The sequence below is a fragment of the Mus musculus genome, chromosome 13 (assembly GCF_000001635.26).
Source record: "Mus musculus strain C57BL/6J chromosome 13, GRCm38.p6 C57BL/6J".
Lineage (NCBI taxonomy): Eukaryota > Metazoa > Chordata > Mammalia > Rodentia > Muridae > Mus > Mus musculus.
The window spans coordinates 3,740,149-3,767,886 of NC_000079.6; the positions used below are offsets into that span (position 1 = coordinate 3,740,149).

General features: G+C 43.5%; 1 long non-coding RNA gene across 1 annotated transcript in view, besides 1 other annotated feature; it reads right to left on the reverse strand.

Moving 5' to 3' along the window:
- Gm35190 overlaps positions 1–27,162 on the reverse strand; it is a 57,665-nt gene extending 30,503 nt beyond the window's left edge. The window contains exons 1-3 of the long non-coding RNA XR_382020.3: positions 26,974–27,162; positions 26,515–26,623; positions 25,752–25,920 (exon numbers count right to left, since the gene is read on the reverse strand). This is a non-coding gene — a long non-coding RNA (predicted gene, 35190). The remainder of the gene's footprint in view (positions 1–25,751; positions 25,921–26,514; positions 26,624–26,973) is intronic.
- Positions 921–4,397: an enhancer, noted in NCBI's record as "VISTA enhancer mm41". NCBI's record gives its function as "enhancer in: branchial arch[9/9]" and the evidence as "EXISTENCE:transgenic organism evidence [ECO:0001131][PMID:17130149]".
- Positions 27,163–27,738: the final 576 nt, after the last annotated feature.

Below are 27,738 nucleotides of genomic sequence, written 5' to 3' on the forward strand. Positions count from 1 at the left end.
AATATATCTATGGTTGCCTTTAGGTGAGGATTTGAGGAGTGCAAAGGAACTTTAGTGATAGAAATATTCTGTCTATTTTGGAGTAAATTAAAGTCCTGTTAGAGTAAATTGTTTACTTATCAACATTCCCTGAGCTATATGATTAAGATTCATCAGTTAATTTGAAAAACTCTATAAAGGTATGGAACCTAATGAGTTTTCTTATCTTGGCAGTATGAATTAGCAAGTTTATAAACATTTTCCTTTTATCTGGGTCTGAGCAAATGATGATGAGAGCCAAGTTTTCCCACAGTTGAAGAGAAAGTTGAAAGGATATGGAGAAAAGCAGGCAGGGGTTGTTTTGTGATAACAGATCAGAGTACCAGAAGGCAGTGGGGACTTGGTTCTTTATGTTTGTTTTTAAGTAGGCATAGATGTGGGCCTCTCACAGACAGAAGAAAATGTACATGTAGGTAGGTGTACACACTCCTATCTCTGTCCACTGAGAGGACCTGGAAGACCCTATAGCATAAGTACTCTCTCTCTCTCTCTCCCTCTCCCTCTCTCTCTCTCTCTCTCTCTCTCTCTCACACACACACACACACACACACACACACACACACACACACAGTATACAGCTACTAAAATGAAAGTGTTTGATATTGATAGAACTCTGCTATTTAATCAATAGCCTATGCTCACATTTCTTTAACTGGCCCAATAGTGTCTCTTAGAATTATTTTAGCTTGGTCCAAGACCCAGCCTAACTTCATTCATTGTATCCAGTATTCATGACTCCTTACTCATTGTCACAGTTTAAATATGGCCTCAAGTTCCTTCATGCTCCTCCAGTTGAGAGTTGGGTTGACAGTCTCTTCATCTGAACAGGCTCTGACTGCTTCAAACAACACTGGATGGGTCCTGAGGAGGCGAAGGCTCTGGGAACCTGGGAAGATGGAACTTTCTGACTGGTCCCTAACAATTGGCCTTCATGTCTGACTCTGGACCCTCATCTAAGTCCTCAGGCCTGCAGAGTGTCTCCTTCAGGCTGGTGTACTACCAAAGGAAGGCCTGGTGGGAGGGATGGTAAATCCCGATGGGGCTTTACATCAAGTGTGTGCTTGCTTAGAAGCAGAGGTCAGAGGTGTTACAGGAGTGACAGGGTGAGCAAGGGTATCTAAGGCTTCTAACCATAACTATTTAGATTAGGTACAATTTCTGAATTTTTACATTACATTGTGTATTTCATTATATGTATTTTATATTTATTTATGTTGGCTCGATTGGGTCATGTATATCATTAACTTTACAGAAATGCTAAATCATAAAATACACGATAGTGTATACATATGAACGTGTGAACATGTGAACATGTCTGAGTTTGTTGTGTGTTGGCACCTGCTTATATGTATGTGTAAATATGTCTGAATACACGCACCAGCACATACCTGTGACTTTTATGCATGTGTGAGTGTTTCTCACTTGGATGTATATCTGAGCATGTGAGTATCTTGGCACATGCCCATTAATGTGTGCGTGTGTGAATGTGTACAGACTTGAAAAAATGTCTATGTGTACAAGCTTGAAAGGCATGTCTATTATGTTAGTGGTTGTGTGACTATGCATGAGCCTGTTGTATGTGTTAGGAAATGCCTGTTAATTGTGTGCATACACACTTACATGTATATCTGAGTGTGTTGCTTTTTCCTTTGATGTTTATCTGAGCATGTGAATCTGTGAGCACATGCCTGCATGCTTGTGTGAGAATATATCTGAGTGTGTGGTATACATGTCAGCACATGTCTATAAGTGTGTGCATATGTGACTGTGTGGACACTTGGAAGCATGTCTACGTGTGTAAGTTTATCGGTGTATGCTTGAATGTGTGTGTTCCATATGTCTCAATACATGCCTGTGAATGTGTACATGTGTGATTGCATGCAGCCCATCAGCACATTTGTGTATATGTGTGACTGTGTGTGAGTGCTTTGTATGTATCAGCACATGACTTTTGAGTGCATGTGTGTGTTTATACTACTGGATGAATGTCGGGGTATTGTGAGTGTCTGGGTACAAGTGTGTTTCTGAGTATTGTGAGTATATTGGCTCATAAGTGTGTGTTCATACTTACTCAGAGTATGTCTGGGTGTGTGTACATTTACATGGGGGCTTGCATCAGAGATGAAGAGGATACTGGTTAGCTTTCTGTTCTCCTCAGTTAAAAGTCCTGACAGGCAGGTTCAGGGCCTGGGCTCTGAGAAAATAGGAGATCAGTCCTTGGCAAAGGTTCAAGGAACCCCCACCCAGAATGGGCATGTTTCAAGTGTGCATGTTCAAATACTGAGTGCCCCCTCCCCCATTTCCCCTTATGTTTCTGATTGCTCCTCCTTGTCCTTATTGAGGGGAAGTGGAAACAAATGTCTGGCAGGAGGCCAAAAGCAGAGTGGAAGGGGGGAGGGAGGGAGGGAGAGAGAGAGAGAGAGAGAGAGAGAGAGCAGGCTGCTGTGGCCTCTTTAGAGGAGAAAGAGCGGGAGGGATAAATGTGCCAGAGATGAAACAGAGATAGGCAAGAAAGACACAAAGGGAAAGATAAAGAGATAGAAATGTGTCAGAGACTGAGAGGAGAGAAGTGGAAACAGAGGACAGACAGGTCTGAGGGTTCCAGCCAGGTCACAGCAGGCAGCAGGGCTAGGATCAGAAGTGGTTGGGTTCTACTAGGGGCTGCTCCTGTGCTCACTGCTGAGACAGAACTGACCTCCCGTTTTGGTCCCAACCTTTCTGCTTTCTGAGTGGTGAAACAGAGGCATAACAGGCCTTGGTCTGGAGGCAAGTGATGAGGACAGTTGCCCTTCTAACCAGCCCAGCACCATGTAGGCAGGTAAACCCCCTCCCCTCATAAGAGGCTCATGGATCAGTCACCTGGTCTGAAGATCTATTGCGGGTGGAGAAAGGCTAGGCTGGCAGGTAGCCTCCCTCATGGGGCCTCTGGTGTAGTTCCTGTGGGGGCCTCCTGGGGATGCAGACTCTTACCTCCCTTCTGCTCCGGTTCACTACAGTACATGCACCATGGCAGAGAGATGGTTTCAGTTAAATCCACAGCAGTTAGATGAACAAAAAGAAAGCAAGGTAGTTTCCCCTTTAAGGAATTATGTGCAGATTCAATGCATGAATCATCTGGTCCACATGTTTACAAGGGAACTGAGTAAAAGCAGTCTTCTAAGGATTTACTCATGGCTGAAGAAACTGGAGAATCGTTTCTCTTTAGGGGTGGAATGCAGTCCATATTCTGTCAGGCTTTCTAAGTGAGACTGACGTTTGTGAACTTGTCATTGAGAAGAAATGTGTTTTATTTAGGATTATTTAGGTTTTCCTCCCTCAGTATGATTAATCAAGAGTAATATTTCTACTAAAGAGATACCACTCACAGTTCACTACTCTGTTCTGGGTGCTGGGCAGACAGATGACCTGGCTCTGTCCTCTTGGTGTCTTGACCCCTGCTGTGCTACATAAGTCCAGGGACCACCTGGAAACAGAACAGGGGATGTCTCCCTGGGCTGCTGTTTGCCTTACTCATGCTCATTTCCTATGCTTATAGGACTTCATAAACGGGGAAACCGAGGCACAGACACTGAAGCACCTACCTACAGTTGCATGGTTAATAAACTGGATTTGCATAAAGACATGATGCCACCATGGCCCAGTTTGTCCTTGTGTGGGGGGGTGGGAGTGTCAGAGGAAACTCTTTAAGTGGATGTGATACCAGCATAAGCCAAAGGGGAAGCTTTCTGGAGAAGTGAGGACTGAGGAAAGCATCATGGTGGTCCTGTTCATATGGTGATTGGAAGTTGCACAGGGGTTCCCACTTGGTGAGAAGCTTGGTTGCAAGGAGGGAGCGTCTGAGTGGGTCGGTTGTTTTATCTGTGGGTTTGCCTTTTGGAGTCCCAAACCCTGTGTCCTTTATGGTTGCAGCTCATTTATGAGTATTCATAAAATAGCAGGTGCCTGGCAATCCAGTGGCTGGGTTCCTCTGCCCTTTGGATCTTATGGGATGGGCTCAATCATTAACTAGGTGCTGGGAAGACTGAATATTTCCAGGAGCATGCCAGAGCAGAATCATTGTGAGAATAAGGGCCAAATGGCTGATGTCATCCTGGGAAGGTCACCCTCTCTGTGACTCAGTGTATTATCAGCTTCCGCTTACTGTGGCAAAATACCCAAGATAATCAACTATGTTATTAGGAGGAAAGATTCATTTTGGCTCATGGCTTTAGTCTGTGACTGCTTTGGGGATGTGTGGTAGAGGAAGACATCATGGTACGTGCAATTGAGTGTGTGTGGGTGCTCTTCTGTGCATGTACACGTGGGAGCTGGAAATGAATGAATATTCTTCTATTGCTTGCCTCCTTACTGCCTTGAGGCAGGGTTTCTCCTGGAAGCAGAAGCTTGCCGCTTTGTCTAGCCTACTATTTTATGAACAGTAATAAATGAGGGGCAACCACAAAGGACACAGGGTTCTGGAGTCTTGGGACTATGTGTATGGTAGCTGGGAAGAAGATGAAGGAGACGGAGAAGAAGGAGGAGGAGGAGGAGGAGGAGGAGGAGGAGGAGGAGGAGGAGGAGGAGGAGGAGGAGAAGAAGAAGAAGAAGAAGAAGAAGAAGAAGAAGAAGAAGAAGAAGAAGAAGAAGAAGAAGAAGAAAGAGAGAGGAGAGGGGAAGGGGGAGGGGGAGGGAGAAGAGGGAGAGAGAGAGAAAGACAAAGAAAAGAGGGGTTGGGTTCCAATACTTTGTTTAAAGCCATTTCCCAGTGTCTTAACTTCCTCTCAAGAGGCCCCACCCTCTAAGGGTTTCACTCTTTCCTAACAGCACTAGAGGCTGATTACCAAACCATCAACACCTGGCCTTTGGAGACATTGACCATCCAAGCAGTCATATTAGTTTCTCATTTGTGAAATGAGGCCACACAAGTGTCTGTGAGGATGGGATGTGTTAATAGGCACGTAATGCACTTCCCACCGGTTCTGTGTGGTGTGGCTATGAGTGCCGGCATGACAAGGGTCAGAGGTAGCTGGCCTCTGACTCTCATCTAGCTGGGTGTTCCATTGAGTACCTTCTCTACACTACAATCTTTCTTTGTGTCTTCCTTGAGCCTTTATGCTGAGACTGATCAGTATAGAGATATCATACTATCTGGCCCTGGAGTGAGGTTAAGTTATGGGAAGGACACCCAGTTTCCCGACCCACACAGTCATTCTTTCTCATTGTCTGGTTGTGCAGCAGGTGTGGACAGCCTGGGGATGTCTTCTCATCACATTACTAAATGCCTTGGGGAGCAACTGTGTTTTATCCCCAGCCTCTGTAGATTGACAGTGACCAATCATCAAGTGTGTGCCTGTGGGAAGTACCAAGGAGCATGGAGTCAGGATGCTGTTCCTGAATGTGGTGGGTGACAGCCCCAGACTGAGTATCTGGGCTAGTGATGGGAGTCTGAGGTATGACAGAAGTCAGGTTTGCTGTGATGAGCAATGTCATCGGCACTGATGGATGAGTCACCAGAGGTACCAAAGCCCTTCAGCAGCCAGTCCATACATTAGAGCTCTTGTAAAGACTTTATGAGATTCTGAATGCAGTGCTCTGAACTCAGATCTCAACACATGGCAAGTTCTCAATATTTGTGCGTATGTCTATGTGCCTGAGTGTTCCACTTGTGTGTATGTGTAGAAGGGCATATGGAGATCAGAGAGTATTTTGGTTGTCATTCCCTAGGTACTGCCTCTCTTTTCCTCCTCTTCCTCCTCTTCCTTCTCCTCCTCTCTCACTCTGTCGTTGTCTCTCTCTCTTTCCAATATAGGCTTTCTCACTGGCTTGAACTCACCAAGTAGGCTAGGCTGACTGGCCTTTGAGTCCTAGAGATCTGCCTATCCCTGCTTCCGAAGCACTGGAATTAAGTGTGTGCCACTATGCCCAGCTTTTCAAAAATATGGCTTCTGGGGATCTAACTAAGGTCCTTATGCTTACAAAGCAAGTATTTTACAGATTGAGCTGTTCATTGTCATGTGTCAGATTCTCTATGGATGAGCTATCAAACACCTAATTTCTCTAGCCAGGCAGAGTTGACCTCACCGATATATATATATATATCGTCAGTGAGGTATATATATCCATCAGTGGTGTGTGTGTATATATATATATGTATATGTGTGTATATATATATATAAAATCAGTGAGGTATATATATATTCACCTGTCTAATGGCCTATAAGTCCTTCTTTCCCTGATTGTTCAGTTGTTACACTCATTCTAGAAAATCCTAGCCAACCAGCATAAACTTCTTGAATGGAGAGACTACTCCTACTTATATAGAAGACTTGGTCGAGTCTCTGTATTTCTTAGCTACACTTTCCTGGCATGTTGCACGGTTTCTCTTGTGTTTAATTTCTACCAGGATCTTGGTTCTATGTGGCTTAAATAACTTTTATGAGGCAGACTGAATGACTCAGTGGCCTGTCATTGTGTTTGTCCTCAGCAATGCATTTAATCTCTCTGAACTTTAGATTCCTCACGCTATAATGCAGGCAACGCACAACAGTAATCGGCTCCAGACGCTGCGGGCATCCAAAGCCACTTGTGTAAACGCTCCCTGAGCTCCCAAGCAAAGACATAAGGAAGCATTTTGGGACTTGTCCTTAGAGGGGATGAATGGAATTAGAAAAAATGTGTCCTAGCCCAGGGGCACCAATCAACAAAGCAAAGAGGAACTCTTTCTAACATCAGCGCTGTGAGGAGCTGCGGCTTTGCGTCTGGGGATATCCTAGTCTAGGAAGCTGTTTGTGTGTGCGCCATGACAGACAATGACACAAGCAGAGATGAGTCTGGTGACAGAGCTCCGAGGAGAACAGACATCCCCTCAGATCTGTTCTGTGGAGGGCTGGGGTGTCCCGGAATGCCTGACGAGATCTTTGTCACTTTGCCTGGATTTCCATTAAGCACCCTCCAGTAAGAAAATCCTTGCTGTCAGGTTTTTCTCCCTGATTTTGGCTCATGCAGCCTGCTGGGGCTGGCTGTGTGTGGAGAACCCCTCCCTCCATTGTTAAAGTCACATTTCAGGAAGTATAGGATCAACTCGGGAGATGGAGTTTGGATTCTCTGATCCCAATCCGGAGGAATGCCACCCAAACCTTAACTGTATAAAAGGACAGTATTTATCATATGGCTTCCTCTCTCCCTGCCCCCTGGCTGGCCTTTACCAAGTTTGCAACCTAAAGCAAGAAGAAAGGCCTACCAATAGAACCCCTCTCAAGACTCACATTCATCCCCTCCCCGCCGCTGCCTGCGCTGCCTGTTCAGGCCTCAGTGTTCCATCTGTTAAGACTCTGTTGTTAAGTTTTGAGACGGGATCTTACTATGTAGCTCAGGCAGGCCTGGAGCTTGCTATGTAGCCCAAGCTGGCCGTAACTTCACCAGTCACAGGTCTCAAACTCTCAAATGCTGACATTTCAGGCCTGTACTGCTATGCCTGGTATATCTGCAAGACACCCCCCCCCCCCCCCCCCGCACCTCTCTCAAGCATCTCCCACAGAGGTCTTAAAGTATGGAATCAAGTGTGCCTGGCATGTGGTAAATGTCTGGGAAGACTACTCTAGTTCGTATCTAGGCCCTACCGGGCCTTCAGAACTGGCATCCCAGCCATGGCCAGTAGAAGGCTCACTTTTCTGTTTTTGCAAAACTCAAACCGAGTTGGTATTAAATCTTAATTTACTCAAATAATTAAACACTACAAAAATTTTGATTTATTTGTATTTATGATGTCTATGGGCTGCAGCTGTCTCCCAGAATCCTCTGTCCAACTCTAACACCTAGGAGTGTCAATAATCTGTCTCCTCCTATGAGAACAAAGGTTGTACCTTAGAAGCACAGGATTCATGTTTTTATACTGGGGGCCTGGCAGTGGGCCTGGTCAGACCTTTGTTCAAGTTTGGAATGCTTCCACCCACACCCAAAAGACATGCTATTTATGACCATGAACAAAGTATGTTACACATGTGTGCCAATTCATGAACAAAAATGAAACAATGTCATTATTACTAAATGGAGCTTTCTTAACAATGTATTGAGTTCTACAAACAGCCCTCTGACCTGTTTCATCTCTGAGCTCTGTTTCTGTCCTTCAGCCCTTCTCTATGCCTATAGAAATCAGTGGCTCTGCAATAATGAGAAACCATAAACTTGACACCCATGTCCCAACACTAAGCTGCCCTTAAATTGAGACTATAATCATAATTGGTACATAATAATAATAATAATAATGTGTACCAACAACTGTATACTACATGATTTATTTTGGAACCTTAGTCTTTCTAATTGTTCTGCAAGGTGGTTTTTGTTTCCTGTTTAACAGTTAATTTGAACTCAAGTTGAGTACTTTGTCAAAGTTTGCCTGGCGGATGCCTCATTAGCTCTTTTAGCCTTGGACACATGCACAACTGCAAATCTTCGAACATAGAAGCTATGGGTATCACGGCAGAGCATTAAAACTGACAACTAAGTCAACCTGGATATACAAACCAAACCAATACCCACATAAATGAAAATAGTTAGGTGTCCAGTTCCAGGGAATTGATGTCCTCTTTTGGACTCCACATGTTGTCATAGTCACACAAGCAAACAAAACATCTATATACATACATAAACAAGTATTTAAAAAATGTTTATCTATGCATATGTGTGTTGTTAAGTGAATGTATTTGTAGCACATGTGTGCACGTGCGTGTTGAAGCCAGAAGAGTGTCAGATCCCTAGAGTTGGAGTTACGGTGGTGAGGGAAGCCGTGCACTCTCTCTGCAGGTGCTTTTAATTCTTGAACCATCTTTCCACTCCCCCTCCCAAGCTCTCCATATGGACCCCGAGGCAGGCATTTCACCAGCTGGGCCATTTCCCAGCATCTGTGTGCAGTTATTGAAGGGACTGGTATCTCTTTGAGCCAAATCCTCAATTGGTTCAAATGGGCAATGGTAGAGATGGAAGAACCTGGAGGTCACTTGAAAGGGAGAATTCAGCTCAGATGAATACTTACCACACACTTGCTGTGATCCAGGCCTGATGCTAGGCATGGGCCCTCTAAAAGGTAAAGGCAGTTGCTGGGCCTAGTGCTGTTACAGGCTTATAAATTTAGCTAATGAAGAGACTGATAGAGGAGAATCCCAAGTTTAAGGTCTGCTGGGACTACAAAGTGAGACACTGTCTTTAAAATTAAAGAAATGAGTAAACAAATACCTAAAAAAAATCTGGAAATACAGGGCAGTGATAGGATGTTTGTCTGACATGTGCAAGATTCCTGGGTTCAATTCTCAGCACAGGAAAATAAAAATAAAAAGTGAGGCAGAAATCTGAGGGATCAACAAGAAGTGAGGGTATTGGCAAGGCTAGGGGTAAGAAAGCAGTGCTCAAGGCTCTGGGTGTGTTGATGTGCTTCTAAGACAGCTCTCTAGGCCTCCTTATGACCTGCTGTAAGCAGACCCTAGAAGGCCACACTCAGATCTGGACTCCTTCTAGCCTGTGTTTCTGGTTCTGTTATATGTGATACACACATCGAGGTGAGCCAAACTTGGTCTCGTGTCACTGTGTCCTGTCCAGGGCACTCAGTGGTAGTGGGAGGAAGTATGCCCCAGTGGCTTCAAAGTGGGGACACACCCTTTCCTCCAAGCCCAGCCAGCTGTGTGATGCTGCCATGTGACATAGCACTGGGCACACCATGTCAGAGCTCGATGTAGGAACAATGTGACCTCCCTTCCCTTGGACCTTTGTGTCCATGGCAGGGAACAACCTCTCTCAAAGGTGGCCCTTGTCCTGTAAAGCTTGACTGCCTATGTGCCATGTCATGCCCCTCCTTGGAGCCTTTCTTCTTACTGTGGCTCCCAGATAGGGCTCTGTTGTTCATCTGACTCTTTCCAGCCTCCACCCCCACCTCCCCTGGGCTCTTGGCTGAGATTCCACACTTGGCTTATCTTCAGATGGATATATGGGCCTCTTAAAAACACCTGCTTCTGTTCACATTTTAATGAAGGTTCAGGATGAAGCCTGGAAGTCTGTTTGCCTGGAGGTTTCTCTGGAGATTTCAGCAACAACCCAGACTCAAACCCAGTACCGTACAGTACAACCCTATCCTGGGACCCTGTATCTGTTTTCTAGGGCTACACTTCTCTGGTGATAATTTTAAAGGCTAGGTATTCTCTACATAGCAAAGGAAAAACTTGAGTTTTTGGTAGTCCTGCCATGACCATCCAAGTGCTAAGATCACAGGAGTGTGCCACCATACCCAGTTTATGCAGGCCTGGGGATCAGAACCCAGGCCTCCTACACTCCAGGCAGGCACTCTACCAACTGAACTACATATCAAGTCCTAACTTGAATTTGAATGCAGGCTTCATGAGTGTGTGTGTGTGTGTGTGTGTGTGTGTGTGTGTGTAAAACTATTAACCTTCACATGTTTTCTTAAGCAAGATTATTACCAGGTTTAAAGAAGATAATAGATATAGAATGCTCAGAAAAAGACCCATGTGTACTCAAAGCTCAAGAAATGTTAGCCACTGTGATGATTAGATTGTTGTCCCAAGAATGTGGAATTACAAGGATTTGGGACCGTTTGTACTGGTGGTCAAGATGTGGAGTTCAGAACACAGGGCTCTGTGGAGAAAAACACATTTGTGGTTGAGGTCACAAGCCAGGGACTGAGGCCACAAGCCTGGGATCCAGGCCAGGTCCTGGCAGCAGCCACTCACTTGCTGAGTGACCTGAGCAATGCATTTGACCCCTCAGGGCTCCCATTTCCTCCTCTGCACAACCAAGATTAAGTCCTTTCTTGTTTACTTCACACTTGGTTGCAAGAATAGAACCAAGAGGGTAATGGTTCTCCTTATCTTGCCTTTGCTATAACCCAAGGTGGCCAGGGGAGACATGCCCAGGCAGGAGTGAGCATGGACCTGTACTTCTGGAGTGCTCTTAAAGGAGACTCAAGAATGTTCATATGAAGAGAGTTGGGGGAAAAGGGCAACCACCACGAGGGCTGATCACTCTTCATTCTTTCTTCAGCCCCTTCCTTTCTGAAATTTTGCATTATTATGATTTCTCTCCCCTTCTTCCTCATCCTCCCCCCTCCTCTTCACTAAGGTTCATATGTGGCTCAGACTGGCCTCAAATTTGCTATGTAACTGAGGATAACCTTCAACTCTGGATCCTTTTGCCTGCACCTCTAAAGTGTTGAGATTACAGGTACATGCCACTGTGCTGGGTATATATGGTGATGGAGATCAAGCCTAGAGGTCCTGAATGCTGGGCAAACACTTCACTGAGTGAACTACATTCCTCAACTCATTTTTCACACACTGGGGTTTTTTTTCTGTTTAAACTTGGTATTTTACTGTTTCTATTGCTCTGACAAAACACCATGACCGAAGGGCAAGTTGGAAAGGAAAGGGCTTATTAAGCTTATACTTCCACATTGTTGTTCGTCACTAAAGGAAATCAGGACAGGAACTCAAAAGGGGCTGAATTCTGTAGGCAGGAGGTGATGCAGAGGCAGACCATGGATAGGTGCTAGTTACTGACTTGCTTTCCATGGCTTGCTCAGCCTGCTTTCTTATAGAACCCAGGACCACCACCCACCATGGCCTGGGCCCTCCCCTATTGATCACTAATTGAGAGGATGCCTTACAGCTGGATCTCATGGAGGTGTTTTTTCAACTGAGGCTTCTTACTCTTTGATGACTCCTAACTTGTGTCAAGTTGACACACAAAAGTTGTCACTACACTTAGTTAGAGTTCATATAAACACATCCCAAGGAACCCTCTGAGAGTCACAGAAGTGATGGAATGGGGCACATTTTGCAGGGGCTGAGGATCTGCTTGAGGAGAGGGAGGCAAAACAAGAAAAAGTGGGCTTTTCTGTACAATCCTACTTGATTTCAAATATGATTAAGTACATAAAATCTACTGTATAAACAACCAATGACATGACTCTGTAGTATAGTTAAGGGGAAGGTTTTTATTGTAAATGTGTGTGTGTGTGTGTGTGTGTGTGTGTGAGAGAGAGAGAGAGAGAGAGAGAGAGAGAGAGAGAGAGAGAAACAGCCACAGGCATCTGGACTCTTCCAGGGCAGAGGAAGAAAGTAGTAGACTGAGTATGACTAGCTGACTGGGAGATGACCTGGGCTAACTGCAAGAGATGGGAGATTGTCAGGGGATAGAGAATAGAACAAACGGAGCGAAGCAGGAGCAGACCAGAGAGAACATAGCAGGAATAGTGGGGTTATAAGGAAGATGAATAGCTGAGGGGAGAGAAGCCTATGAGCTAGAGGGAGCAGAGGGCAGGGGAGGAAGAGAGAAGTGATAGGATGCTAGCGTGGACTTTGAAACATGTAATGAGTACTTATGATCCTGAAGGAACCTGGAAGTCAGCGTGATATGCTAATAGCTAGCCTTGTGTCACATTGCCAGAGGTATGGGAAATGGCTCCTTTTAGTAGATGGGAACAGTTTCACAAGTTCCCGAGGAATGCTGGCTTTTATCTAACTGCCAGAAGTCCTCCTATAGTCCAGGTTGAGCTCATTAGACCACCGTTTGGAGTTTGGGGTATTGGAGTTTTATTTGGATCTGATAACTGCTGTGCTGGACTCAAACTCTAGGTCATCTTGGGAGATCTGCTCTTCCACTAGGCTTCAGGGAAATTTCCAAGTCTCTCTTCTAGTTACTCCACGTAGAACATTTACACTTCTTAACCTCCCTCCCTACCACGAAGTCTTTGAACCAAGTATTCTTCCTTTATCTTTAGAATATATTCTGGATCTAGCCACTTATTTTCATCTCTGCTGTCATTGTGTGAGCCACAATCATAGTCACCCAGTAGATCCCCCTCCTTATACTTTTGTCCCTTCTCTTAATGGCAGCCAAGGGGATCCTCTTAAAACAGAAATTAGGGCCTGCTTCAGTGAGTAAAAAAGCTAGTGGTTTGAGCATAAGGACCAGAGGTTGGAACCCAGCACCTATATAGATGAAGCATGCTTGCCACTTCAGTGCTGAGGGGATGAAAACGGGAGCATCCTGGGGGATGTTGGCTAGACAGCTTAGTGTGAATGGTAAGCTCCAGGTTCAGTGAGAGATCTGTCTAAACTATAATAATAATAATAATTTATTATTGAAAAGTTACCGAGGAAGACATCTTGACTTTAACCTTTGGTCTCCACATACACTTGTCTGGGTGAGCTCACCCACACTCATACACCCACCCACATCCAATCTCCATCCCTTCTTCCCCCTCCCTCCTTTCAAAAATCAAAAACAAAACAGAAAGGTCAGAACATAGCCTTCCTGCTCAGAGTCCACTGATGGCACTCTGCTCAAGCAGTTCAGGATAAAGTCCAAGTGTGGGTGTAGTCTCCCGTGGGGCTCCATGCTCATTCCCTTTCTCATGTCATAGCATCCTCCACACTGAGTAGGAGATGACCATTTTCAATGGCTTCCATGTAGTTCTCTGAGAGAAACCAGCCACCAGGACACTCAAGCAACTCTGAAGAGTTGTACCAAGAACATGCCTGACTTTGGATGTTTACCACTATATTCCTTGTGGCTAGAAATTTATGATTTTTTTCTTAATATGAAAGATTTATTCTTAGTCCTTGATATGCTATTATATGAAAGATATATCAAAACAAAGAAATAATCAAAACCAAAAGCAACAAAAAAGCAAGGGCTGAGACTGAAGCTTGGTGGTTGTCTTCGTTAGGGTTTTACTGCTGTGAACAGACACCATGACCAAGGCAACTCTCATAAGGACAACATTTAATTGGAGCTGGCTTATAGGTTCAGAGGTTCAGTGCATTATCATCAAAGCAGGAACATGGCAGCATCCAGGCAGGCATGGTACAGGAAGAGCTGAGAGTTCTACATCTTCATCTGAAGACTGCTAGGAGAATACTGGCTTTCAGGCAGCTCAGATGGGGGTCTTAAAGCCCACACCCACAGTGTCATAACTACTTCAACAAGCCCACACCTATTCAAACAGAGCCACATCTTCTAACAGTGCCAGTCCCTGGGTTGAGCATATACAAACCATCACAGTGGAAGAGCACTGCACTATCCTCAGTAAGACACACACACACAAGCACTTCCCCTCTCCCAGTAATTTTCTCTATATTCAGACCAACATGGGTCAATTGCTTCCTTTGAAGGGTAAGGTAGGCCTTGAGATTTGGTTCTGAGTAACAGAATTGAGTAAAAGGGAAAGGAAGATTATAGATTGGAAGTGAATCATTCACTCCCAAATTAAACCCACAGAGGAATGTAATAAATATCTTGGTACAATCAGTGATGAAGCAACACAGCTTGTGGCTGGCGTATATGGATTGGGGGAAGGATGAGAAGGAAATGATAGAAGAAAAGAACATTCTAGAAGTAATTAAAATAAAAGGATAGATTATACATGAAGGACACATATAGTAGTCTCCTACTAAATAACAGATAACTACGTAACTCATGGGCAGTTGCTCTTGTTTGGTCACATTAATAAATGCTAGTTGCCATGTTATAGATTGCTCCAAAAGAACTGAGGGCAGCTTCTAGACAGCAGCCAGTGAGGAGCTGGGGTCCCAGGGTCCATGGCCAACAAGGAACTGCACATTGTCAGTGGCTACTGAGTTGAGCTTAGAATCAAATCGTCATGGCTGTGTCTCCAGCTAGGACTACTGTCTTACCTATCACTGTGATGGTAACTATTGATTGTCAACCTAACAGTATCTAGAATCACCTGGAACATGCCTGTGAGAGGTTGTCTGGATTAAGTTAACTTTTAGCCAAGCCTGTAATAGGTTTTCTTGACGAGATTAATTGCGGTGAGAAATCTCATCCTAAAAGTGGTTGGCACCATTGAATGGCCTTGGGTTCTAGATTGAATATAAAGGAAAAGAGTGAGTTGGGCACACCATTAATCTCTCTCTGTTTCATGACTGTAGAATGGGACCAACCATCTTGTCTTCTTCCTACTATGCATCCCCCCAAACTGTGAAGTGTACCTCCAAGTATGAACTAAAGTAAGCCCTTCCTTCTTTATGTATGACTCTTCTCGGTCATTTTATCACAGCAAAAAGGTAAGTTAGTAATGCAGTCACCTAGGTTTTCTTTTTAACTTGGCCACAGATGCTGAGCTAGAAGGCCTTGCTGAGCTATGCCTGCATTGTCAACTCACCGAATCCCTGACGCAATCAGTGTTCCAGAGAGCTAATAGGTAACACACCTGGAGATCTAACAACTCTGTGGGGTTTTTTCTTCTAACCAATGCTGTGGATCCCAAGCCTCAGGATGGACCACATTCATTCACTCGTTGGTTGGTCAAAGCCAAGACCATTGACTTTCACCATGGTGGATTGCCGTAATAACCACCAGGAACTTTAAACAACGATCACAGTGACACCCAGATGCCTGACTGCTGCTCCAGAGAGTCTTACTTTAATTGCTCTGGAGTCAAGTCTGGGCCTTTAGGGTTTACCAAGGTCTCCAGAAGATTCTCTTCATGGTAACATTTGATAGCTCTGAGTATAGACAACAATCCTTCCCCTGGATCCCCTTCTATGGGTACACTAAGCTGAAAATGTCAAAATACAGCTAATTCTCAGTATTCACAGATTCTAGGTTTACCATTTCACTTGCTTGCTAAAGTTTGTTCAAAATCAGTGCCTGCAATACATTCAAATTCACTCACAGAGGGGAGCAAAGAGGCACCAATTTTGAGTCAGTTTGTGCCCAAGTGAGTGGCACCAATTTTGAGTCACATGTGCCCAGCTGCAGTTGAACATGGCAACACTCTGCCTTCTGGTTTCAACTTCCACACTGTAAACAATGTTCTTCATCATGGTCTAGTCATTATGACATTAAAAAAATTTTTTTGGTTGATTTCACTGTTTAAAACTGGCCTCCAGTCATGGGGCTAGAGTTCTGAGCCCAGGGTGTTATGATGTGCGGTGCAGGAAAAAAGAAACGCAAAACATAAGTTATATAATCTTACTTCAGTTATGAGGAGTTATGGTACATGGAGTTCAATATCAACAAATCAAAAATATATTTATTAAATTAGTTCTGTATAAACAAAGCTATATATTAACTGGATGGTACAAATGTGCCCAGAGGGTCACAAGAACCTAAGCTTGTATTTTCCCCCAGGAGTGATGGCTTAGTATTTGCTAATTCAGTGTTCTTGGCAACTTTAAAGAACATAACATAACTGTGAATAACAAGAATCAACTGTACTTTATTTAATACCAAGTGGCAACAAGGGGGCATAAGTATAGTTAATTTAAAAAGTACAAAATTAATTTGCAACGTCAGTGATAGATAAACAAACATCTCCTGCTACTTTGTGGCTCAGCCTTTAAATGGGTGGTGAACATTCAGGGACAGATGCCTTGCCTGAGCTCCCATTATCCTCCCGCTTGCCACAATTTGGGAGGTATTTTGGTCCTTCTACGGTCAAAACCAAGAGAATCTGAGATGTTCTGTGATGTTTGCTTCAGTAATAGTATTCTATTTTTAAAAACAGGTATATATCACAATAGAGCAATATGTGATAATCCATAGTCTGATGAATCTTTATGTATGTATTCATCCACATCTAGGCTAAGGATTGGAGGACCGCACAATCATTTCAGGTTTGAGACACACCTTATTACACCTGGTGAGTGATCAATGACCTCATGCTTATGATTGCTATTACCACCTACACCCAGAGCCCTGGTATGGCTTGCTTTTTTTTTCCTCCAAGTGTTAGAAATAGAACCCAGGGCTGTACATGTCATTCAAAATCAGAATTCCACTACCAATCTATATCATTATGCTCCAGAACTCAGTTTTCCTTTTTATTTATTCTCATTAATATGACCATATTGCTGAGCTGGGTGTGGAAGTTCAGACCTGTAATCCTAGCTCTTGGAAAGCCTCTACAATAGATTTACTGTGAGTTTGAAGTCAGATTGAGTTGCCACTTTAGCATAGGCTACTAAAGGAGACCCTATTTAAAAAAAACCAATAAAAACAAACAAAAACAGTCATATTAAGAATAAAATATACACAATGATATTCAATTTTGGAACATGTACACGTATAGAAAAAAGGCAGGATTATCCCTGTCTATCATGGTGCAAAATGATATTATCACTAGCAAATTAGCTGATCATTTAAAAGTCATTAGTTTGGAATCCAAGTTGTGAACAAGGTTGCACCCTCTTTTATCAGTCACTCCAACAAATTTCAAGTCAACATGTTCTGAAAACTGCTTTTGCTTGCTAATATTAGAATATCTCTAGGAACCTAATGTGCCTAAGCATAAGTGTTTTTTTTCCCCAAGACAGAACCAACTGTTGCAAGACGGTTTTAATCTAGACTTGTCCTGTTCAGTCAATTTTCAGCTAGAACTCCTTTTGAGCAAAAATCACCTGCCAAAGTAAATTCTCATCATGAATGTGAAAAAACCTTTAAAGTAGGCATTTGCTTTAAATGGTTTTTCGAAAACTATTAAATTTATTCTTCTTATTATAGAACTACTATATTGTAATGAACTCACAAATAAAACATCAAACAGTCCCTCCTTCTACAATGTGGCTTCCAGGAATCAAACTCACATTGCCAGGCTTGGTGAAATACCTTTATTTGATGAACCATCTCATTGCTCCTACTCCTCTAAAGAGATTGATTTATTTTTGTATGTGTATGAGTGTTTTGCCTACATGTATGTGTGTGTACTACTTGCATGCAGTGCCTATGGAGGCCAGAAGAGGACACCAGGAGCTCCCAGAACTATAATAATAGATAGTTGTGAGGTTACCTGTGGGTGCTGAGATCTTAGCTAGCAAGCAAGTGTTCTTAATCATTGAACCATCTCTTCAGGCCCCTTGTTTTCTTCTCTTTGTTATTTGTTTGTTTGTTCCTTTCTTCTTTTCTTTCTTCTTTGTTTTGTTTTTATGAAACAGGTTTTCTGTGTAGCCCAGGCTGGCATTGAACTTGCAAGCCTTTTGCTATAGAGTTTTAAGTGCTAGGATTACAAGTGTGTGCTAGCACACTCAGTAGTGATTGTGTATGAGTGTGTGTTTGTGAGTGTGTGTGTTACAGATAGTATATAAATTTACAAAAAGACAGTTTTGGTTTTGCATTATGAACTGTTGGCTGTGAAAGGACCTTGAGCAGCTCCCCAGTGTTATCTATTGGCAAAATGTCTGTTTCTAAATGCAGACAACTAATTTTCCCCTTCTCTTAGGGAAGGATTCTCCCCCTACCCACAACTCACCAGTCCCACAGTTGCCCTAGCTACAAAGCAACAAATCAGATTGCGCATCGATAGCCTGGAGGGGAGGGTACACTCTTTACCTCTTTAACTAATACAGGATTAGGACAAGCCCTTGCATGTGGGCCCATTACTAAGAGGGTGGTTAGGATGTGGATGGTTGTCATGGTGATGACTGGTCAACAGAAAGAAGGAGGGAAAAAAGAAATTTAGTTAAAAATGAATATTCAAAAGGAAGGATAAAGGAAAAGATTTTCAAAGCTTTGAGAGCTCAGAGATCTTTAGAAATTAGACCTTTAAATGACTAGTTGTCAGCTGGAAATGATAACCAGTTGCTGTGATTTTCAACGTGAATAAAGTCAGATGATTCCCCAAATTGGATGAGACGCTAGTTGGCATGTTCCCTGAATATATATTAGGGACCTCAACAAATTTCATCAGGCTGGGTTTCAGTGTGTGTGGGCATGTGTGTTCATCTTCACCTTGTGAGTTGGTGGCTTTTTTAGAGAGATGATAAATGATGAACCATCTAGGGCACTGATTTTCCCTCTTCCCAGATCCTCATGAGAGGAGAGTTTATCTGGACCTCTGTGTATTCCAAATCTGGAGAGACAGGACAATCACCTGCACTGTCATACCGAAGACAATCTTATGGCCTGGTGTGGCTTCCTCTTCTACTCCTCTCCAGAGGAACTGAAGAGTTGAGAAGCAGACAGGAAAAACACTCAGCCAAGATGTCTCAAAGCCAATGGATGCAGGCCACTGGGAACTCTGGGGAGTAGGAAGACAGAATGTTGTGTCTCATGAGCATGGAGCTGGGGGAAAGAGGTTGACTACTTGGAGGGCCAGTTGATATGCAGCAACTGGCCTTGGGTGCCTCCTTAACAAGAGGATCTCCCAAATCAACAGAAGGATATTGGGACTGAATGGATAGTCAAGCCAAGAACCAACCTATGGTTCTCACAGAAAGACCCATCATCACTGAGGAAAACAAAATACCAAGCAAGACATAGTAAGGATGTGGTTCCCACAAGAGTGTCCCACAGTGTCTCTGGGTTTCCTCTTGGTGCTCCTTATCTGTAAAAAAATGTTATATACTTGGTTTATATTCTGTAGCCTGAGTATGACTATCCTCTGTCTCTGTTCTCATAGTCCTCTGTATGGTGAGGTATGCCTAGGCTTCATGCCTGTTACTTCCCAGGTGTCTCAGAAAGCCTGTCTGAACAGCTGACTTCGTCCTGAATCATGACTCCTCAAAGAAGTCATTCCATGCCCACAGAAAGACTCTTCAAACCTCTTTGCAACCAGGACATTCCAAATTCCAGGCATCACAAACCATTCTTCCAGACACAGTGGGATGTATGTTTGTGGGCTGGTACCTGGGATGGTAGCATTTGGGGGACATTTTGGTCCTCATGTCTAGCATACAAATTTGCAAATGTTCTGGCTAACCAAGGTAACATTTTGGACTTGCTTGGTTCTCTAATGACCAGGCAGTGTCTGTTAACCTAAATAACAAATAGAGAGAGCAGGGTCTTGCCTGAAGTCTCAATGCTAGGGAAAGCTTTTAAAGGCAGTGGAGAAAGACTGAACGATTGGTTCTGAGTAATTGTCCTTAACTATTGGGACCAAGAACAAGGCTGGGGCCAGACAGGCAGTTCCTAGACAGATGTCCTTGAAGACTTTGCTTTGCTTAAATAGTTCCACCCCTTCCCATTTCACCCATTGGCTGTTGTAGTAACATGAAGAGGTGGGTACTGCAAAGTTGTGGAACCCAATGGAACCATGGCTGGTAGAAGTGTTCATAGTGGCCTTAGAGAAGCCCATCCAAGAGAATTGTGCAAAAGTAAGTGTTTGACTTCATTGAGTTTGTTTGTTCTATCAGCGAGGGTGGAATATACTAGTTATAGCCATTCCACATATGAGGGAAAAAGGAGGTAAAGACAATGCTTAAGTCAAAACATTCCACATTTCAAAGTTCATAGTTTTAGAAGCTCTAAGTTATGACTTGATTCTGGACATTCTTTTATTGATACTTCCTTTATATCCAACGGGGGATACTACTACACAAACTGGATTTTTTTAGGTCCAACATTTCCTAGGATCCAGTGTTTGTCTTTGAGTTTAACCAATGGTAGTCTGGGGTCATGAAGGTGAACATCCTAATTTCAATTCTGTTGTTGCAATAAAACACTCTGATAAAAAGCTATAGAGAGGAAAAAAGGATTTATTTGATTTGTAATTTTGGGTTGCATTAGTCCATCATTGTGAGGAAGTCAAGGTAGAAATTAAAGACAGCTAGATATATCACATTTGAGAGTACAGAGAATAAGTACATGTCTACTACTCAGCTTGCTCTTTTTATTCTTAATACAGTTCAGGACCCCTTGTCTATGGAATGGTGCCACCCACAGTAGGCTTGATCTTCTACCATCGATTAACTTAATTACCAATTTCCCCTGAGACATGCCCACAGGCCAACCCAATGTAGACAATCTCTCAATGAGACTATCTTCCGAAATGACTCTAGGTTGTGTCAAGTTAAAAATTAAAGCTAACCATCACAGTGGCTTTTATATTGCCCCAATGTTTGTATTCTATCTTTGGACAATCCTACTCTTTTATAAAACATCTGGTAGAGGGACAGTCTGAAGACAGTGATGGAGGTAGGAAGAGGGCAGAGACAGTTGGTAATTACTCAACTATTTCTAAGGAAGAAGGTATCAAGCATGATGAAAAACCATTTTGGAGCAGGCTTTCTAAACTGAGCAGGACCGTGTTGGGTGTTGGCCTCTGGGTTTGAGTATTTTCTGTGTGGCAGACACAGTGCTAGCGAGCACAGTTCAGGCCCTCCAAGTTCAGTTGGGGTGATCAGGGAAGGAAGCCAGCAATTGTAGCACAGTATGCTGAATGTTGAACAAATTGCCTTCAAATCTCCCACGGAGCCAGACTTTGGTGTTTGGTAAATACTGTTGGGGGGTCATAGAAACATCTCAGTACCCATGACTCAGGCTGGGAAGCAAAGGGTGTGCCAGGGAGGATGAAGAGAGATGGGCGTGGGGTATGGGATGACAAGCCACTGCACTAGGTTAGGACAATGAAGCTAACAGATGATTTCCCAAGTTTTGTAGTAAAGGATGGTGTGACCTGATTTATATTTTAGAGCACTGACTGTGGCTGCTGTGTGAATGGAGGTGTCAAGACTCAGAGATCAATTAGAGACTGTTATTAGCATAATAGTTCTCTAGAGGAACAGAGCTGATGAAATGGATTTGTTCGTTGGTTGAACGAGAAGGGCTGAGTAGTTCAACAATGGCCACCAATGTGCTGGGGAGTCCAAGAGTGTGGTCACTGCTCAGCTGATGAAGTTGGCTACCTCAGCAGTTCCAATCTGTCACCCAAGGCCTGGGAGACTTGTCTTTAGTCCATTGGAAGACTAGGAGATATCCATTTTCATCAAAGGATGACAGCTCAAGTGATAGGCACAGGGTTGATGTACTAACCAGCAGGGATGGAAGGAGAGCCAGCAAGCAACACTGCTTTATTCCTTGTACCTCCTTTTATCTGGGCTACCTCTAGAAGATACCAGCTACTCCAGGGGAGGGTCTTCACCCCTCAGTTAATTCTTCCTGGTAATGACCTCACAGACCTGCCCAGTGACATGTCTCCTAGTTGATTCCCAGACATAGGCAAATCAACAATTGAGATTAACCATAACAGGCTGCTTCATGGATTATGGTTGTAGATCAAAGTGGGATGGGAAAGGAGACAGAAGGAGGTGGCTACAATTGTTGCACTCACATCCCCGATAAGATAACACTTTAAAGCACCAGTAGGGCATGAGCCTGCTTCAGGCTTTTCTCCTCAACCCATTGCACATCTTCCAGCCTCTGCAGGGTGGAGAAGGATAACGGGGATCCTTCTTGTTGTACAAATGTCATTGCAGAAGTGAAGCTATGTTTCTGAAACTTCTTGACAAAGCAGAGGCTTATGCCTGGATTGATGCAATCATTAGGAAGAAAGGTGGGCTCAGCTATGGAAGGTGAGTGCCATGGTTAACGTTAACTGTCAACAGAATCTCAGATCACCTGGGAGATGGGCTCAGGGTCATGCCAGATGCAGTAGAAGGTAGCCAATCCTGATGGAATTAATTGAGGTGGAAAGATGAGCCCACCATGGGTGGCACATTCCCTTGCAGGGATCCTGAAATGTACAAGTAGAGAAGAGCCAAGCAGAAGCATGCATTGCTTTCTGCTTCTCTTGTTGTGGATGTCACAATACCAGCTGCTTCAAACTCCCACCACCTTGACTTCCCCACCTTGATAAATTATATCCTTGAACTGTAAGCTACAGCAAGCACTTTCTTCCTAAAGTTGCTTTTGGGAAAACATTTTATCACAGCAACAGCAACAGAAAGGAAATAGTGGGCTTTGGCACTGGGGAATTTGTAGTGCAGAGCTGGAACTCTCTAGGGAGCTGAGCTTCTCAAAGATGATCCAATGAATGGGGCTGAAGGAAAGGAGGAAGAGCCCCTCAAACCAGATGGCTGCCCCATGGGGACTAGGAACCTTGATCCCCAGAGTTAAATAATCTTTATCCACTCCTAAGTTTGCCTCAAGGCCAGCACTGCCTACCAGATTTATGAACAAGCTTTAGCATTGCAAGACTTTGGCTTCATTGGGGTAGCCTGTGATTCCTTCAGAGCTAAGTCTCTGGATATCCCTTTGGGCTCATCACTTGCAGGGTTGATGCTTTCAAGGCCCAGGAGAGAATTCCTGTGACAGTGTTTCTTTGACATCCCATCTTAACACCCCACAGCATTATGTTATTTCTGGCATCTCTACTCGGCAGGATACCCCCTTCTGAGCTGCATAGCAGACCTCATTGTTGCCCACAGTGTTTCCTGACTCTGAGGTTTCTGCGGCCATATTTCAACCTGCGTCTAGATCCAGGACAGTGACTTTGACAAAGGCAATGCTGAAATCAGGTTCATGGGACAGTCCTGGCTAGAATGTCCTGTGAATAACCTAGTCAACTTCAGTTCTGAGTGTCTGGATTTGTTGTACTAGGAACACAGTCAAGCATTATTTGTCTTTTGTTAATTGGGTGCTGAAGGACATGTGGAGGAATGAATATTCTACAAGAATAAGAAGAAGCCCAAAGAGCTGAAGGGGACTGAATCCCCATAGGAGGAACATCAATATGAACTAACCAGTACCTTCAGAGCTCCTTGGAACTAAACCACCAATCAAAGAAAACACATGGTGGAACTTGTGGCTCTAGCTATATATGTAGCAGAGGATGGCCTAGTTGGTCATCAATGGGAGGAGAGGCCCTAGGTCCTGTGAAGGTTCTATGCCCCAGTATAGGGGAATGCCAGGACCAGGAATGGGAATGGATGGGTTAGTGAGCAGGGGAAGCAGGGAGGGGATAGGGGATTTTTGGAGGGGAAACTAGGAAAGGGGATAATATTTGAAATGTAAATAAAAATAATATCTAATAAAAACAAAAAATAATAAAAAGAATAACAAGAAGCAAAATAGTGTCATGATTGTAAGATGGAACATTCCCCGCCCCCTGCCCTCGGCCCACATTTTTGAAACAAGGTCTCTTGCAGCCCAGTCTGGTCTTGAATTCACAAAATAGCTAAGATTGACTTTTAACTATGTGATCTTCTTGCTTCTGCCTCACCAGAGCTGGGATTATAGGAGTGCACCACCATGCTCAGTCTATATGACAATAGAGATTGAACCCAGCAACATAGTTAATCTTCTCGAATGCTAAGCATGCATCCTACCAAGCAAGCCACACCCTTAGCCCTGTCTTCTCTTGTTTCTTATTGGAAAAATCTCATACATTCATAAAAGGAAGCAGACTCTGGTGAGAAGCCCATATATATATATATATATATCACTGTCTATCATCATTGCCAAACATTATCATAGCCAACTCTATTTACATTAAAGGGCAGGGTCTTACTCTGTAACGCAAGTTGGCCTGGGAGTACTTAAGGGCCCAGGCTTGTCTTAGACTCATGGGAATTTTTTCCTTCTCATCCTTCCAAGTGTTAAGATTACAGGAGTGAACCACTACACCTGGCTTTTGATTGCCCCTATTTTCCTCTCAGGTCATTAAAGATGGTGGTCAGAGGCTTTACCCATGGAGCCATCTCACTGGCCGTGTGGAATCACTTTCTATGGGCATCTTTGGAAGCCACCTTGTTTATTGGAATTTTCAGGTCATACCATCAGTGTAACTTCATTCTTTCTTGTGTGAACACAGCTTCCTGTTCTAGAGTCTACTATGTTGGGAATATGAAAGAAGAACACACGAGCAAGTCCACATGTCCAGATGGAGAAATTGACTAAGATAGTACAACTTATTTGTCATGTCACATGTTTCTTGGGGTTGTTGTTGTATAGACAGTAGTAGTACCCATATATATATAGAGAAAGGGAAATTGTGTAGTTCTAATACTACAGAGTAGAATGAATACTGAGTATTAGTCTTTATGAATCTTATTTAATCTTCATACAATAGGTGAAGGTCAAATAATTCCAAGGCAAAAATTGATCCTATACCCATGTTCCAGATGAGGAAACAAAAACTTGAGGGCTTTAGAGATGGCTAGGTGGTTAAGAGCATTGACTGTTCTTCTAAAGGAGAACAGTTCCCAGCACCCATACCAGGAGGCTCACAACTGTCTGCAACTCCAGTTTCAGGGGATCTAGCCTCTTCTGGCCTTCTCTGGACCCCATATGCGTGTGGTACACATAGCCCCACCTAAATAAATAAATAAATAAATCTTAAAATGAAAAAAATGAAAAAAGTCTTTAGGAGGTAATGAGTTGCCCAAAGTTATCCAAGTGGTAGCAGGTGGTAGCACCACACCTGGAACCCCCACCAGTCATAAGCTAGGGATTTAGCTTCCTCATCTTGAGAAACCCTAGCGTAAGGTCTCCAAAGGCTGTGGCTGTGACTCAGGTTTTTGTTTTTTATTCCCAACCAATAGCCATTTATTAATTCCTTTGGTCCTCAAGATTTCTTTAAATAAACCAGACTTTGTTGCTTTTAAGGACGTCATAAGCCTTAGAGCTTCCCTATTTCTGAACATCAACTCTTGGCTCCCTAATGCTACCACCGTTCGCTCCCTCCATTGCCCTTTCCTGCCACCTGAAGACTAAGATGAAGGCAAAGCTGCCAAGAGAAATCAGACACTCAGATTAGTCTACTCTGGACAAGATCCCAAAGCAATTGAATCACAGTTCTACAAAAAGTGCTGAATTCAGTTTTAGTAAGGCTGGGAAACACACACAGACACATGGCTACCCCATAAGTTTGTTTTTGGTTTTCTGTCATTGTCCAAATATTCTTTGCACCCTCCACCCCTAACAAGGTATTGTAGTTAAATTAGAAACTGGCTTAAATGCCAGGTTATTTATGTGTGTGTACTTACGGATGATGGCAGACTGGCTGGGTCTATTTTTTCTGAGCAAGCAGGAAGGTTCCATACAGCAGGAGGGTACTTGTGTGATGCAAGGTGCGCAGAGAACAGCCTTTATTTAGACATTCAGTTCTTCACACTTTCCTCCCCAGGAGGACTCTTGGCTCTCCCTCCAGACAGCCTGTGTGTGTTAAGAAAAAGCAGAACATGGGGGTTTAAGGGAGGGAGGATTAACTTCAAGATCCGGTAATAATAGATTTTTGTTATGAGAGCGATTGCCCCACTCATACTTGAAATTCCCACATAGTATTTATATGATCCAGGTTACCCTCATCTCCCCAGATTGTTGATGCATTCCAAGGCATCATTCTTTTGGAGAAGAGTAGAAATATCCATTTGATCAAAGACAAAAATTCAGAAATTGCAGCAATTGGTACATCAAAGGTCAATGTGCTAAAATACTTGATTAAATATTACCTCAGTCTATAAAGAAATTACTGAGTCATTCTCTGTGGAGAGAGGTCTGCCAAAAGGTTTATGCACTTTAAAATACTTCTAGGGCACAGTGTTGTGTATCTGACATCCCAGAACTTGGGACAGGGGCAGGAGGAACAAGAATTTGAGATCAGTCTGGGTTATATGAATCCATCTTTTTTTTTTTTTTTTTTTAAAGTGTGTTTTATGTAAAGCTGAGTTGTGGCAATGAGGCCAGGTCTTCTTTGACAACGAACGTTGGGAAGACAATTATAGACCATATGATTTATGATTTACGTACAGCATGAAAACAAGCAGCATTCCTTGGTTGGAACAGTGGGTGTGTCCTCCATCATCTTCCCCAGCCCCAAGATAGAGACTCCAGACAGGATGCCTTCATCACTTGTAAACTGTAGAATAAACAGACAGCTGTTGGTCCAATGGCTGAAAATATCGCAGTCATTTTCAGAGAGTGAGGTCCTTGTTTCAAACTCCACTGGAACATTTTCCTACATTCTGATTAGTTTCTCCATCTAGGTTATTTGGGAACTTAAAGAAGAGGACCCAAACCTTGGAATCTGAATCCCTCAGGAACAGTGTAGTTACTGTGAGAGCTTGAGACAGAATGCGGTCTCTCTGAGGAGGGTATGGGGACTCTTTGAGGAAGGGGGCCTTCAGGTGGACCTACAGGACAGCAGGACAGGTGCACACATACCCTGGGTCTTGTGGAAATCTGAGAATGTGAAGACCATTTCCTTACCTGGTCCTGCCAGAAAAAAGACTTGCTCTTCATACTGAATCAGCTGCTTTCTCCAAGTAGCTGGCCAAGACAGCATCTTACTTCTACAAAGGAGGAGTCTTTGTGTTTTCTTTGGGCAGCAGCACCTCCCCCCAACCTCCTCTGTGATTGTTTCAGAAGGCAATTGGGAGTGGCTGTCATCCAGATCTGCCCAGCTCACCCAGCTGTCCTAGCTTCAGGGCAGGAGAGCTCCATTTTAACATTGTCCCTTTTGGGATCAGGGCAAAGGGGAGGAATGCAAGAAACAGTGGTGTTGTTGGTTCTGGGGTGTGGTGAATTTCTCTAGGGGGTAATTTAATGTGTTGGCAGGCTTCATGGCAAAACTTCCCTCCCCACAGGGTCACTATAATTCTTCATTATGAATAAATACATTCTCCACCATTTCTCCGCCCTGGCTATAACCCCTGCACTGCAGGCATGGCCACTTAATTAGTTAGGTTTCCTGTTCTTTCTTTTCTTCCTTCCTTCCTTCCTTCCTTCCTTCCTTCCTTCCTTCCTTCCTTCCTTCCTTCCTTCCTTCTTTCTTTCTTTTTTTTTTCTTTTTTGTTCTTGGTAATAATGGGACAGAGTCACATATACCCCAATCTTGCTTTAAACTCACTATGTAGCCAAGGATGACCTTGAACTTCTTTTATGTTTGTGTTCCTGTGACTATGTGTGCGTGTGCGTGTGCGTGTGTGTGTGTGTGTGTGTGTGTGTGTGTATTCTTGCAGATGTGATATCAGG